The 14023-nt window shown below is 41.8% G+C and overlaps 1 protein-coding gene across 1 annotated transcript in view; it reads left to right on the top strand.

Moving 5' to 3' along the window:
• Mgat5 (alpha-1,6-mannosylglycoprotein 6-beta-N-acetylglucosaminyltransferase) overlaps positions 1–14023 on the top strand; it is a 331078-nt gene that overhangs the window by 137960 nt on the left and 179095 nt on the right. The gene's annotated exons all lie outside the window — the stretch shown is intronic.

Raw genomic sequence — 14023 nt, 5'->3', positions numbered from 1 at the left:
GAATGTCTGTCCCATGCCCCAACTTGCGATTGAAACCTGCTTTGGAAGAGGGAAGAATAAAGGAGCATCAAGGTTCCTGTTGATATTATATGAATTCCTTAAACTTGGTATGGCTATTGTGAAGATAAGCTGAAATTTATTTTTCAATAACAGATGCCAGAATGCTTTTATGACCTCATTGTCATGTGTAATATCCGGTGGTTTCTCTGACACATTCGCACCTAATGAGCTCCTGAAATTGACGTCTAATGAGAAGATTCATAGCACAGATTAAATGAAATAGAGAGATTATCTGGGAAGCTCATGCCAGTCAGAGTTCCTTCCTGTTCCCCTCTCATCCGATAATTTCAAAAGTCTCTTATGCATAATATATTCTTTCCTCCCTGTTGCTCAAGTAGAGCTGCCATTGCAGAAAAGGCCCTATTTGTACATGGAACAGTAGAAATTCTGGAAGTGACCTTTCGGAGACAGATGGCCTAATTCTGACCAGGTTCTGTAGCCTTGTGGACACTACCATGCATTTATCCCTGGGATGCATTTTTGTCTGGTCCCTTCTTGAAGTTGAAATCTTGGATGAGAGAAGAGAAAAGGGTTAAAAAGGAAACCCAAATGGGTAGGTGGCATGTTATTGTCCATAGCATGCCATGTTGGACCCATCCTTCCACAACCCTGCCCTGAGGATGGCCCTTGGTTCTTCATACCTGAGCCAGGACTGCTTGTTAGGGTGACTACTATTTCCTAGGGACCCAGGACAAAGGGAAGAGCTGGAGGATTTGGGTTAGGTGATTCGGATGATTGGTTGTGAAAAGAGCTATCTATACTTCTGGCAGGTGACCTTAACTCTGGTTAGGAGATAAAGTAAGTAGCCAGGATACTTTTGAAATGTGAAAAACCTACTTTCATATACTCTGTGGCTTTTTTTTTTCTTTTCTCTTCCTTATAAAAATTCAGTCTAAACTAAGGAGAGATTCTTTTCTTGTCTACCTCCCAGTGTCAAAACATTTAATCGTTTCATGTTATTCAGGCTGGTTGTATTACCTTTTTGTTATATTCTTTGCCCCTTAGCAAATTTTAAATTGCAAAATATATTTCTAATAATCCAAAGTATCCAACCAAAGTATTAAAAATAACTTTTAATTACAACACAGAGGCGGTGTCATCTAGGCCATAAATCCCGTCTTCCCTGCAGTTTCCCACAGTTTCTGTAATTAGACAAGAAAACCTCCCACTGTGTTAAGCTGCTTATTAATAAATGGGAGCCATGCCTCTCCAGTCCCACTCCCCCATGCCCATCCCTAGTAGATGATGCTTTTGGAAAGGGCCCATCTGATTCCACCACAGCTCTGCATGATCTGATATTGGAGGTGGGGGTGGTATGCTGGCTTTTAATTTTGCTGCCTCCCTCCCCTCCTGCCTCCGTCCTTCAGTTTCAGGGCTCATGTCAACATATCTGCTATAATTCTCTCTCCAGCTGTGGGCTTTAATTCTGAGTGCCAGTCTCGGAGAGAAAGAGTTTTCCACCAGGGTTTCTAGTCTCAGAGCACAGGATCATAAGTGACCTCCAGGAATAACTTGGGAAGGGCCTTTGGGGCCACTTCTTTAAGATGGGTTATTAGCCCTGTGTGTTGAACTGAGTATAATTCAGCTAAGAAGTATCTCTTGAGCATGTTCACTAAGTCATTGGCTCTGTGGAGGGCCTCTGAATGTGCCACCAATGCTGTTTTTTGATATTTAAAGAACTAGAGTGTTTTGTTACCTTTTCCTTTTTGGGAAATAGGGGCAAAGTTAGAGTTGAGCCTTTAATAATTAACCTCATTCTCATGCTTTGCATCTTTCCTGTGTGCCAGGGACACTCTCCATACTTTTATGATTTTTATTGGTCCATTAGGAAAACAGAATACTTGCATATTCTGGCACATTGTCTAGAGAATGTGTTAGGTATACTCCTCTATTTCCAGAGGTGGGAGAGTCCTTTACATCTTGTCAGTTAACCAATATGAATTTTTTTTTTTTATCGTCCATGCCTAGAGATCAGGATGCCAAAAAGAAGGACAAGGACTGAAGTCTATAGTCCTCATTTTTGAGCAGTTTCTTGTTGCTTTCCTGCCCGTTCTCTGGTCATGGCCATACTGTGGGTCCTCAGAGGCCGCTTGTCATCCCAGCAATGGCTCCTGAGCTGCGAGAGAGTTCATTTTTTGCAGGGTTCCAATCTGAGTTGAGTGAAGTTTTTCTTTCTCCTCTCCTGCATGAAGACATGTGGTAATTGCTCAGAAATGTTCTCTCTGGTGTGTCTTTACTGCTTACTCTGGTGTCTTATTGCTCACTGATGTTGCTGATTGCTTACTGTTGTGTCTTATTGCTTGCTGATATATCTTCTGGTTGACTATAAAACGTTTCTAAATTGGGTACCATAGCAGTTGAAGAAGGGCTCCCTAAATTTATTTCCTTTAAAGGGACAGCTGTGTGTGTGTATGTGTGTGTGTGTGTGTGTGTGTGTGTGTGCGCACCCGCACGCGAGCGCACTCACGCGTACGTGTGTGTCCTTGTTCTGTTTAGCTGTCTTCTATGTGGCTTTTATCCAGGATGACTTTTCTTTCCAAATATATCACCCTTGGGCTTTTTTATTATGTAAAAGTCAATGTGCCCCAAGAGAAATTTAGGTAGAAATGAACTTTATTAAAATCAAGAATCAAATTGAACTGCATTTGTGAGCTCAGTTGATTTTTGTGGAAGGCAAAGGGGAATCAAAGAAATGAAAAAGTAGATTTTTTAAAAATCTCTTCTGCTCATCATATGGTAAATTAATTTACCCACATTTAGTCTCTGAAAGGGTTGGAATGTACCCTTGTCAAAATTATCTACTTTCATGGAGGTGGGGTGAGGCTCAGTGGCAGAGCACTTGCCTAGTGATCTGAGTTCAATCCTCAGCATCACAATTAAAAAAAAATTTTTTTTTAAAAGTCTACTACTTGCAGAGTGATGCTTTGGTTTCTAGAACAACCTATCTACCTTACATTTCATGATCTTAAATGATGCCTTGGAGGGAACAGAATAGGCTCTGTAGTTCTTTGCCATGTACCTGATAGGGCATGAAGGCAAAAGCACATAGATACCTGCTAATGAAACTGCTCACCTTTTGAGGACGAGAGCATGTCTGGTTGCTGTGAGTTCTGCCTTCGCTGGTGTGTCCAAAGCTTACCTATTGAAGGTACTCGGCTGATACTGCTCACATGGACTGGATTATGCCGGAGGACTTTTTCCCTGTGATTCCCTTTTCTGTTCATATTTATGAGGATCCTCCTGAGAGCAGGGCTTGGCATCTCAGACCTAAGTACGACTGCCTTGTTTGTCATGACTGTGTGTTGCAGAGACAATTCTGTGGGGCAGAGCCTTCATAGAATGTGAGAGTTACAACTCTAGGTTGTAATATTTTGGAGGATTAGAATGCCATGGGGTCTTCTTCAGGGGCATGTATATTTATTTACTTTTATGCTATCTATAACTTGTTGCTGTTGTTTAACAGCTGAATTACTGGCGAACATTCACTCTTTGCTTAAAAAAAAAAAAACAAAAAAACAAAAAACAAGATGCACCAATAGCATCTGCTTTGTGTGACCATGTAGGATTACAAGATCATTTGGGAAACAAGATCATAAAATCGGATGTACAGATTCAACTCAAGTGATTGTTTTCTGATATTTGGCTCAAGCTGAATGTCAGGCAGCCCTGCATTTTTCAACGTTATTTGCTATACGTCATGTTTTCAGTGTTTGGGATCGAAGCACAGTGTATTTGAACTTGGGTGCTGTTCCTAAAAACAACCACGATTATTATTCTTACCATTTGGAACTTGGAAATGAAAAATGCCCCTGCTGAGTTCCGGGCTTGCCTCAGAAAGTGTAATTTCCCCCTTTGGGTTGCTAATGGACCTTGAAATTAAATCGCACCTGTTCTGTGACCTTGTTTGTATTCCTGAGTTTTTCCCTGTCTGAAAGTAGCACCCAGAACCCAGTGTCCCCAGCATCCAGCTCAGGTAGTGGCTCAGCAAGTGACTTTTCCAGGGTTAAGTATTGACCGATTAGTGAGACCCTGTATGCTATGGAGGGTAGGGAAGATGTGTATTTTCAGGGTGCTTTCCTGTTTATTGGAGCGAGAAACAAATGTGTTCTGTGGGTGTACATGTCATTTTCTGTTTCGTTCTTTGCAAAGGCAGCAATAAATGTTTGGATACTTGTCAGAAACTATCCTTTCAGCATCTTCACAGAAAGTGCATGTCATTGTTGGTGTGGTTTTCATTTTATGTGGTCAAGGGCATTTTGATTTTTATCATTAAGAAGAAAAATACAGTTTCAGAGAAATGATGCTGACCTTCAAGGCTGTGGACCTATGGCAATGATTCTCAACGATGGACAACTGTCCCTCCTCCCCAACACACACACACACACACACACACACACACACACAAAGGAGAAACTTGGCAATGTTTGGAGAAGTTTTTGATTGTCATGACTCCGGGGAGATAATTTTTATATCTAAAAATAGAGGCCAGGGATGCTACTGGCCTCTAAATATCCTCAGGATGGCTTCCACAACTGAGAGTTATCCAGCCCCAAGTGTCGATCATACTGTGGTTGAGAAACCCTGATCTCCAAGGTATTTTTGGAATCTGGTGGCAGCAAGTATGCCTACTTGAAGTCAGTGAAAAAAAGATGCCTAAGTCAGATATTGAGGTTTCCTACTTGGGCAGCTGAGTCTTTACCTCTTCCTAGTTTGTCTGCAACCTTTGCAACTGGTCTTTGAGACCTCCAAAGAACAAGATTGTATAAACTCCCAGAAGACTGTTTTGAAATCCTAATCTAAAGAAACTCCTCTCTTGGCTCACAACCAATGCAATTTTTGGCAATGCGCATTGTACTTCTGCTTATATAGGAGGTAATTATTTCTTTTCAGGAAAAGAGCCACTAATTCAGAATAATGATGGCACCAAGTAGTCTGAGAGAGTGGATTTAAATTGCAGAATGTTAGAAGAAATTCCATGTTATTAATTTAAAGCAGGGCACATATAATTATCAAGGTAGGAGAATTAAATAAGTTAAGGAAACAAGACTAAGTCCCCAAAGATTTACTGTACATCATAAAATACCCTCCACATCATATTTGGAGCAAAAGGTGATAGAAAGGTAGGTTGGGGTATATGTGAGGAATTTTTGGTGTGGAGTTTGTTTTCTAGGCGGTGGAAGTTGAGGACAGGTTTAAAGCACGAGGATGAATAGATGGGATTGCATTTTCCGGGAATAATTAATGCCCATGAGAATTTGACGTGCATTTGAAGGGTCCAGTCAGAAGCCAAGTGAGAGTTTACCTGCCCCAGGTAGGAAGAGAAGGCTGGAACCCAGACAAGTGCAGGGGTCTGGGGAAGAGAAGCCATGGAGAGATTCATCTGCTTGACTCCACTAAAACACCTTTATGCCAAAAAAAATTTTTTTGTATGCTTAAATCCAAGAGTCTAAAATGAGCCTATTGAAATATGTATCAATGAAAACAGGTAAAGAATAAAACAGCAAAAGACCAAAGAATATGTGAGAGAAAGCATATGCTGTTCCATAACTGTGCAATGTCTACTGAATCAATACCATATGTAAGCTGATATCATCACTGTATACAGCTACTTCATTAAGCCAAATTAGAGCAAGTGGGATCTGTTGTCTTCAGATTAAAACAAACAATTCTCACTTCAGCACGTCCTATCTCTGATATGAAGAACAACCCTGTGAGGAGGCATTTTACCAACAACAGCCATAGGTTCCCCAGGCTGGCCCTGCAGTGCTCATTACTGAGGGTTGCTGGTCTTCCTGCTGTTTTCCCCACCAAATGATCAAGGAGGAATGGCATTCCCTGCAGGCATATACCTTTTGAAATGGGGGGAAAAAAAAGCCATGCACACCTGAAGGGTTGGTAATGAGTCCAATAAGTCTTAGAGTTGCTTGGTTCCTGATTCTCTTCTGCAAGAACTGTATGTTCAGAGCAACCTTTAATGTAACATAGTGGCTAGAACTCTACATTTTTATAATGAGCCACTAAGAAATAACAAAAATTATGATCTTATAAAAAAATCTCAGTTTTCAGAAAGGATAGTAAAGCCTTTCTTCCTATAACAATACAACAGTCGATTGCCAGGTGATTTCGGGAACCCAAGTAGAACTCTGCCAAAACAGATGAGTGGCAGAAAGATCTAGAAGCAAAGGCATGGCCACCATTGTCATGATGAATGGGTCTAGGACACAGTGGCTGATGTGGTGCATGTTAACAAGCGGGGGACAGGCCCAGTGGCACACGCCCGTAATCCCAGCAACTCTGGAGGCTGAGGCAGAAGGATCCCAAGTTCAAAGCTAGCCTCAGCAACAGCAAAGTGCTAAGAAACTCGTGAGACCCTGTCTCTAAACAAAACACAAAAGAACAGGGCTGGGGATGTGGCTCAGTGGTTGAGTGCCCTGGAGTTCAATCCCTGATACAAAAAAAAAAAAAACCAACAAAACAAAAAAAAAACGTGAGCGCAGATGGGCAAACAATAACTGAAAACTTGCCTACCTGCCAAATAGGCATTGGATTTACAAGAAAGATATAGAATACCACCCCCACCTTTGAGGAGCTTAGAGACTGACTGTGGAGACAAGTGGTGAAGTCTAAGGATACTAACAAAAGTCATGGGGAATACAAAGCAGGAGCACTGAAAACCTTTAGGGTCTGAGGAGGGCCAGGGAAGGCTGCTTAGGAGACAGTGCTTCTGGTGAGTTTTGGGAAAAAAAAATATAAATAATAAGGAGAGCAACTAAGAACAGAGCAGGGAGGAAGAGCATGAGAAGAAGATTAACATTAAACAGGGATGAGAGGTGGGAGGGGAAGGGAGAGAGAAGGGAAATTGCATGGAAATGGAAGGAGACCCTCATTGTTATACAAAATTACATACAAGAGGAAGTGAGGGGAAAGGGGGGAAAAACAAGGGAGAGAAATGAATTACAGTAGATGGGGTAGAGAGAGAAGATGGGAGGAGAGGGGAGGGGAGGGGGGATAGTAGGGGATAGGAAAGGCAACAGAATACAACAGACACTAGTATGGCAGTATGTAAAAACGTGGATGTGTAACCGATGTGATTCTGCAATCTGTATTTAGGGTAAAAATGGGAGTTCATAACCCACTTGAATCAAATGTATGAAATATGATATGTTAAGAGCTTTGTAATGTTTTGAACAACTAATAATAATAAAAGAAAAGAATTAGCTCAATAGAAGGGCTTCCAGGCTGCCCCCCACAAATGTAAATGTATAAAAGTGTGAATAAGCAGCATACTATGGGCTGGGCTAGTTCCAGTTGGGGCTGGGATATGCTCAGCTATAGCAGCATTTAAAATGCAGCAGAGGGCCCACAGGTAACTTGGTGGTAGAGCCCTTGCCTAGCAAGCATGAGGCGTCATTCTCCAGACTACAGAAGGAAAAAATGCTGGCAGACAAGTTAGAAATCCAGAAGCTTTGCCCTCTGAATCCTCAAGGAGAGAAAACTTCGAGAGAGGGTGAAAAGCTGGCTTATTGGAGCCTCTGGTAGACCATGGGAGAAAGCAAGAAAGACGTTGTCATGGTGACTCCCAAGAAAGAGGTTTTCCTAATGATGAATGGTGACTCCTTAGCCAGGTGCTCAGGGGGATTCAGAGTGTCAAGTGCCTTGCCCCAAGCCATTTGTTTATCAATATTGGCTTTGCTGTTTATTATTTACCTGTTTTCATTGATACATTTTTCAGTAACTTCATTTTAGAGTCTGAGATTTTAAAATACAAAAAAAACCTCCCTAAAATTGGAATAAATTTTTAGTGGGGTCAAGGAGATGTCTCTGTCCTCATGTTTTTGAAAAGGATTTTTGAGGGGGTTTGGAGATATGTGGGGTTTTTAGAGATTTTCCACTAAGCTGTGCTTTTGATTTTGCATACCCACAGCTTCTTACATAAGGTGACCTACATGAAATCAATTGCTGGTTTGTTTGTGTGTGTGTGTGTGTGTGTGTGTGTGTGTGTGTGTGTGTGTGTTTGATTCTGCAATGCTGGGGATCGAACCCAGGACCTCATGCATCCTAGGCAAGTGCTCTACCACGGAGTATAGTCTCAGGCTTACTTTGTGTTTTTGTTTTTCCCTTCTCATTTGTATCTCAGGAAAAGAAAGCATATGAGGCATAGGTGGTCTGAGTTTAGAAATTAGGGAACAAAGGATCCAGTTAGTATGTGATCACGAGAAGTTGAACTGGACCATGGTTTGGGCTTGCACAAATATTTCTATCATTGGATGTCTATTCTCTGTCTCTCTTTTACCCTTGAATATTCAGCAAGTCTAAAGTACGAAATTTCAGACCCACAGCATGAACAGGGTGAGCACAGGGGCTCTATGTCTGGGATTGATAGAGGGTTTTAAACAACAGTTTGATTTGCCTACTTGGAGTAGGATAGCCACACCATTCGTTAGCATTAAGCTGTCTTGAGATTTATGTTGGTGAGCTTTTCAAGTCAATGTTTGCAGTGGAAACTTTACCTAAGTGCAACTGGAGATGGGCTCTTGAACCAGAGCCACTGTGCAAGAGCCACAAACCAATATCCTCTGAAGGATTTGTGTTAATGCTTCTCCCACTAGGGTTCTTGATTGAACAGTAGCTGTAGGATAATGGTTCACTGACTCTGGACCCTGACTGCATGGGTTCAAATCTTAGCTCAGCCACCTCCTAGCCCTATAACCTTAGATCAGTTTTCTCATCTATAAAATTTGTATGAAGCACCTGTGCCATGGATATAGGGACAGAGTCAACACATGTAAAACACTCAAGGTGCCTAGCAGAAAAGAAGAGCTCAGTATGTTTTGGCCTTTGATTTATATACTTCTTAGCCTACTTCAGGGTCTGACCCCTGAGTCAGGTATATCAGTACTAAATGGGTGTATAAAATCCCCAGGTCTGACCCTGTATTTTATAGACAGAACTGGGACTGGAAAAAAAGTCTTTCCAGAAGCTATTTGGTGATTGCAACCTGGTTATGGTGTTTGGTACCAGAAATTCCTGAGCAATACTTTAAGTCCCCTTATGTACTCAATGTTGGCCCTGTGCTTAACCATTGCTAAGCCTCAGCTTTGTGCCCTATGCAACAGAGATCGTGAAGCCAATGCTGTCCCCATGGCAAGGATGGAGTGAGATCATGCAAAATGGGAGCCTGACACAGTACCTTATCCCCTTGACCAGTTGACCCTGCCCTCTGTGATTAATACCTGTTAGAAAGGAGCCATCACTGATATAATGTGGTGAACACTGATGTATCTTTTATTCAACCAACACTGATTGAATGGTGCCAGGCCTGTGTTAGAAAGTGGAAATGCAGCTTGGTGAGAACTAGGGCTCCTCTGGGAGTGGAGGGTTCACTGTCTAGTGGACGAGGAGGACTGTGGGTATTGGTGGTGCTCATGATACCTTTCTTGACCCTCAGCCTAGAGCTGCTTTCACCCCAGTCCAAGTGAACCTGTTCGCTATGCCTGACCTTGGGAATGACCTTCAAATTTTGCAGTCATCTGGAGATGAAGATAACAATGACCTAGAGAAACTGATAAAAAACAAAACAAAAGAAAACAAAAACACTTCACCTGTCAGATGGTGGAAGTCATATGGCCCCTGTCAGAGCAAACTCAAGCAGATCCAGAAACAGTGCCTGACCCTTCACTGTACCTTCTCACTCCAAAACAGGGAGGGGAATTCCTGTGCTGGAGTGTTCAGCTCTCAAGGGAAGACAGTCATTAACCTGTCTAAACTCTATGCTAATAGAACCTTCTCGATAATTGCTTTCATTTAGTATGGTTAATGTGAGCAGTACAAGTTATAGCAAGATTTGCAGAAGAACAAAGTAAATATTTAAGACTTTATTTTAGGGTGCAGTTAGATGAGAGCAGAGTATTACTAAAAGCTGTATCTGATGATATCTAACATAGAAACACAGTGAGCCATGGGGCTGAAGTTCTACTTGTTTCCTTTCAGTGGCTCTGTGAGCCCTAACTCTAGGGAGGCAGGTGGGTGTCCGTGGGAGACAGTTACAGGGTCAGTTTTCTCCTTACATTTCTGGCTCCTGTCAGACTTGAGTGACATAGTGATGAAGATAAACAGTCTTTCCTGTACTACCCAGGAATGAGTGAGGATTAAGGAGATGGCCGATGGCCCATGGCTGCAGAAGGACAGTTGTTCCCTGAGGGCAGAGGGCCAAGTAACTGCTAAGTTGGCAAGAATGTCCATGGTGTGTGCTTGCCATGACCAAGTCCTGGGCCTGGGCATACTGAGCTGTCATCTGAGGATACCTGGGGATTAATTGAGCAGTGATTTTCATGCCTTCAGGCTAACAGTGACCAAAGACACTGTGTGTAACTGAATAACGTGGTGTGTTTTCAAAAGGAAAGGTTTGAAAACCAACTTGCCTTTTCTCTTATAAAGAGGGATGCAATTTTACTGCTGAAAATTTGGAAATTACAGCTAAGCCAAAAGAGGAAATAGAAAACAGCTGTTCTACCACCCAGAGACTTGAGTGATTTTGGTTCATTCCGAGCAGATACTGTAAGCACCTGTTCTGTGCCAGGCACTTTATAGGCACTAGAGACAGAGTAATGAGCACAGCCAGGTCTCTTCTTTCATTGGAGATTATTGCATTCTAACAGTGAAGTTAGATAGCAAACAAATACATAAACATGCCCTGGGTCCCCTGGTGATGAGAGGGAATCCTTGGGTGGATTTTCAGAGAAAAAGAGACTAAGCAGTCTAGATGAAGGAGGGAGAGAGTCTGGGGACAGTTTGGGAAGGTTGTCCTGCTGGAAAGATTAGACTGCACAGCAAACCCAAGGCACATTCTCCTGGGGTGTATTTAAGGAACACTGTTGTGCCCTTTGAGTCCTGTATGGGAGGTAGGTGGCTTAATAAAATCAAAGCTAAAAAAACAGACCATTTGCTACCAAATCATATCATCTATCACTTATGCTAGGCTCCCTTAGGTCACGTGAGGGGATAGTTTTGGAGTGCTGGATGGTGTGGATGCGTTCACACGATACTCATGTGTATAGTGAGACTGAAGCGTGCAACTTCAGTGAGAAGTACAGACTGCTCCACCTCAGGCTTCTAGATTTGAATCTGAGTCCCACCAGCAGGAAGGCTTTGGTCAGGTTGTTTAGAGAAGTCAAGTCTCAGTTTCCTTTTCTCTATCACAGAAACTAGCTCATGAGGACCCTAGGAGGGCATTTGAAGGAGGCTGGACCACAGTCCGTGCTCAGTAAATTTTGGTCACTGTTTACTTGTCCAAATGTGAATTCAGCAAATAGCTTTAAAATACTATGTATGTGCCTTTGTTCTATCATGTCCATTTTGTTTTGTTGTGCTGGAGATCAAACCCAGCATCTCACATGTGTCATGAACATGTTCTGCCTCGGAGCTACTTCCCAGCCCCTCTTCAACCAAGACTAAGAAGCTTCAAAAGTTATATTAGGAGAATCAAAATAGGGGCAAGTTCTTTTCATTTACAAAAGAATGGGTTAAATAAAATTAAGACTTTAGCAGAAGAATCACAGATGTTAGAGTTTGGGCTTACAGTCATGAAATGGGTACAGAATTCATGAAGGTTAGCTGCTTGTCTGCAGGAAACTGTCTATTGAGCTTTAAAGCCCTTGTTGAAAAACTGTATGTTTGCAATTTGCAGAAACTGTTCTCAGTTTCAGGGATGTTAGACGTGACTTTGAGGCTTCAGAAGACATCTATGAAGTCATCATGCATGCTAGTGGTATTTATGAGGCTTGTCCTAAACAGGGTCCTTGCTTTTAGACTTAATACATCACAGAAACTGTACTTGGGTCAGTCATCATGGTCTGCCTCACCCAAAGTCTGGATTTTCTGTTTGTCACCTTTCTGTTCCCTTTGATCCAGGATAAAACCTTGAATACATGGAATGATGGAATGGAAGTCTGGCCCCACCTCTAGTCTCCCCTCTGTAGTTTACTTCAGTCTCTGCTCATTCTGTTCTTAAACAGTTTCCCCAGGATAGGATCCCACAGGTTCCCTATGCAACAGGGTTCTCTGTGTAATGTCAGGGGTGCAAATGACTATCACTGTGGTAGGATCTCTGAGAAATTTGTGGCTTCTAGTAAAAGGACAGATATTCCTACTGTAAATTGGTTACAGGTTGAGGGATGCCAGGCTGGGAACTGGGAGACCCAGTGAGGAGGGTAGGACCAGAACCCAGGAAGCCTGGGATAGAAGCTTGCCATAGTCAGAACCTACAGAATCTTTTACAAGTCACCCAGTCTTTCTTATTTAGTGGCTAGAGAATCATGGGCTTTTATTTGATGTGATTTAGGTGTTCTAACATCTCCCCCAAATCAAGAAACTGCACTTTTCCAAAATCTTTAGTGGGTGGTCCTTTAGCATTATCTGAACAATTCCAGTGGTGAGTCTTACTACCATCTCACACAATTCCAGTGGGCTGCGTTCACACATTCCACGTAAGGGATCAGCACATGTGGCCCCATGAATCAAATCCAGCCCACCACCTGAGTTTATAAAGTTTTATTTTGGAATAAGACTTTGTTCATTTGTTGTTGTCTATGGCCACTTTTATGCCACAACTACAGAACTGAGTCAATGTTAAGGAGGCCATTTGGTCTACCAAAGTAAAAATATTTACTCTCTATCTAGCTCTTAAAAAAAAACAATGTTGCTGACCATTGATTTAAATGAATTGTGCTATCTCAAATGCAGTATCCAACCTCTGATCCCATGTGTCACACATACTGGATTTGTGGGATGTTCATAAATTGGGAAAGGGGTGCTGATGTTTTGTGAGAGATTACCTGTCCCAGGCACAAATCATCACTTTCAAATACTTGACTGGTTATTTTCTCAAAGCAAACCTGGAAAATAGTTCCCTCATTTAAATAGAAATATTGGGGTAGAAGACAATGTGTAAGATGATGGAAGCTTAAAGTGAGAAAACAATTGAAACTGGTACTAGGGTGAATCAGTCACCAATTCTTGTTGGTACATCTCTCAAATTTACACTCAGCAACTCTGGGATCATACCAAAAGATCACATGTGGCGTTATCAATGAAGAGAATAGTTGAAGGCTCAAGAATGGAAGACAGTTGATGTCTGGATCTTTTTGGTGGTTTGGATGTAATAGGAAGTATTTTGAGTGCCAAGATTACTTCATTTTGTAACTTTTGGTGTTTTTGGTCTTTTCTCCATTGTGTGGTGATTGCTGTCTGATTTTCTTGTTAACCATTAGAGGTTCTCCTGGGTTGGCAATGCCGTCACCTCCCTATAAACCCGTCAAAAGTTGAGAATATTGCAAGTCAAATGTGTCAAAGACCTAACCTACGAAACATCTTAGTTTAGCAACACTCGCTCACTGTATTGGTTGTTTCCCCTCCTAATTTCCTGATCACATGGATGACTGGCAATTGTGGCTCACTGACCATGCTCAGCTGAACAAGAGAAAGAATCATGGCACACATCACTAGTCCATGAAGGGATCCGAACTTAAAATCTGGAGTATGGTTTCTACTGACAAGCATTGCTTTTGAGAAAAATAAGTCCATCTTTTGTACTCATATGCCACCATTCTCAACTTACAATGCAACAATTTAAAAACCGAAAACACACACACACACACACACACACACAGACACAAGATCATTTTATGGCTAGGAGTATAATTCAGTGGTAGAGCATGCATGAGGCTCTGGGTTCATTCCCTCGCACCCCACACAGACATACACACACAGAGAAATCACTTTAAGTTTAATGATCACAAGTCAGAGGAGCCTCTGTGTGTATTTCAAATGAGATCATTTTCTCTAAAGACGAACCAAGAATTGCTCTCAATTTATTTTGATTTAAAAATGAGACATTTTTATATGCTTGACAAAGAAATGCATATTCATTGTAGGAAAGGTGGAAAGAATAAATAAGAAGTAAACT

Source organism: Urocitellus parryii, chromosome 1 (genome assembly GCF_045843805.1).
Source record: "Urocitellus parryii isolate mUroPar1 chromosome 1, mUroPar1.hap1, whole genome shotgun sequence".
In the NCBI taxonomy this organism is placed as follows: Eukaryota; Metazoa; Chordata; class Mammalia; order Rodentia; family Sciuridae; genus Urocitellus; species Urocitellus parryii.
This window is presented reverse-complemented; position numbering and strand designations above follow the sequence as displayed.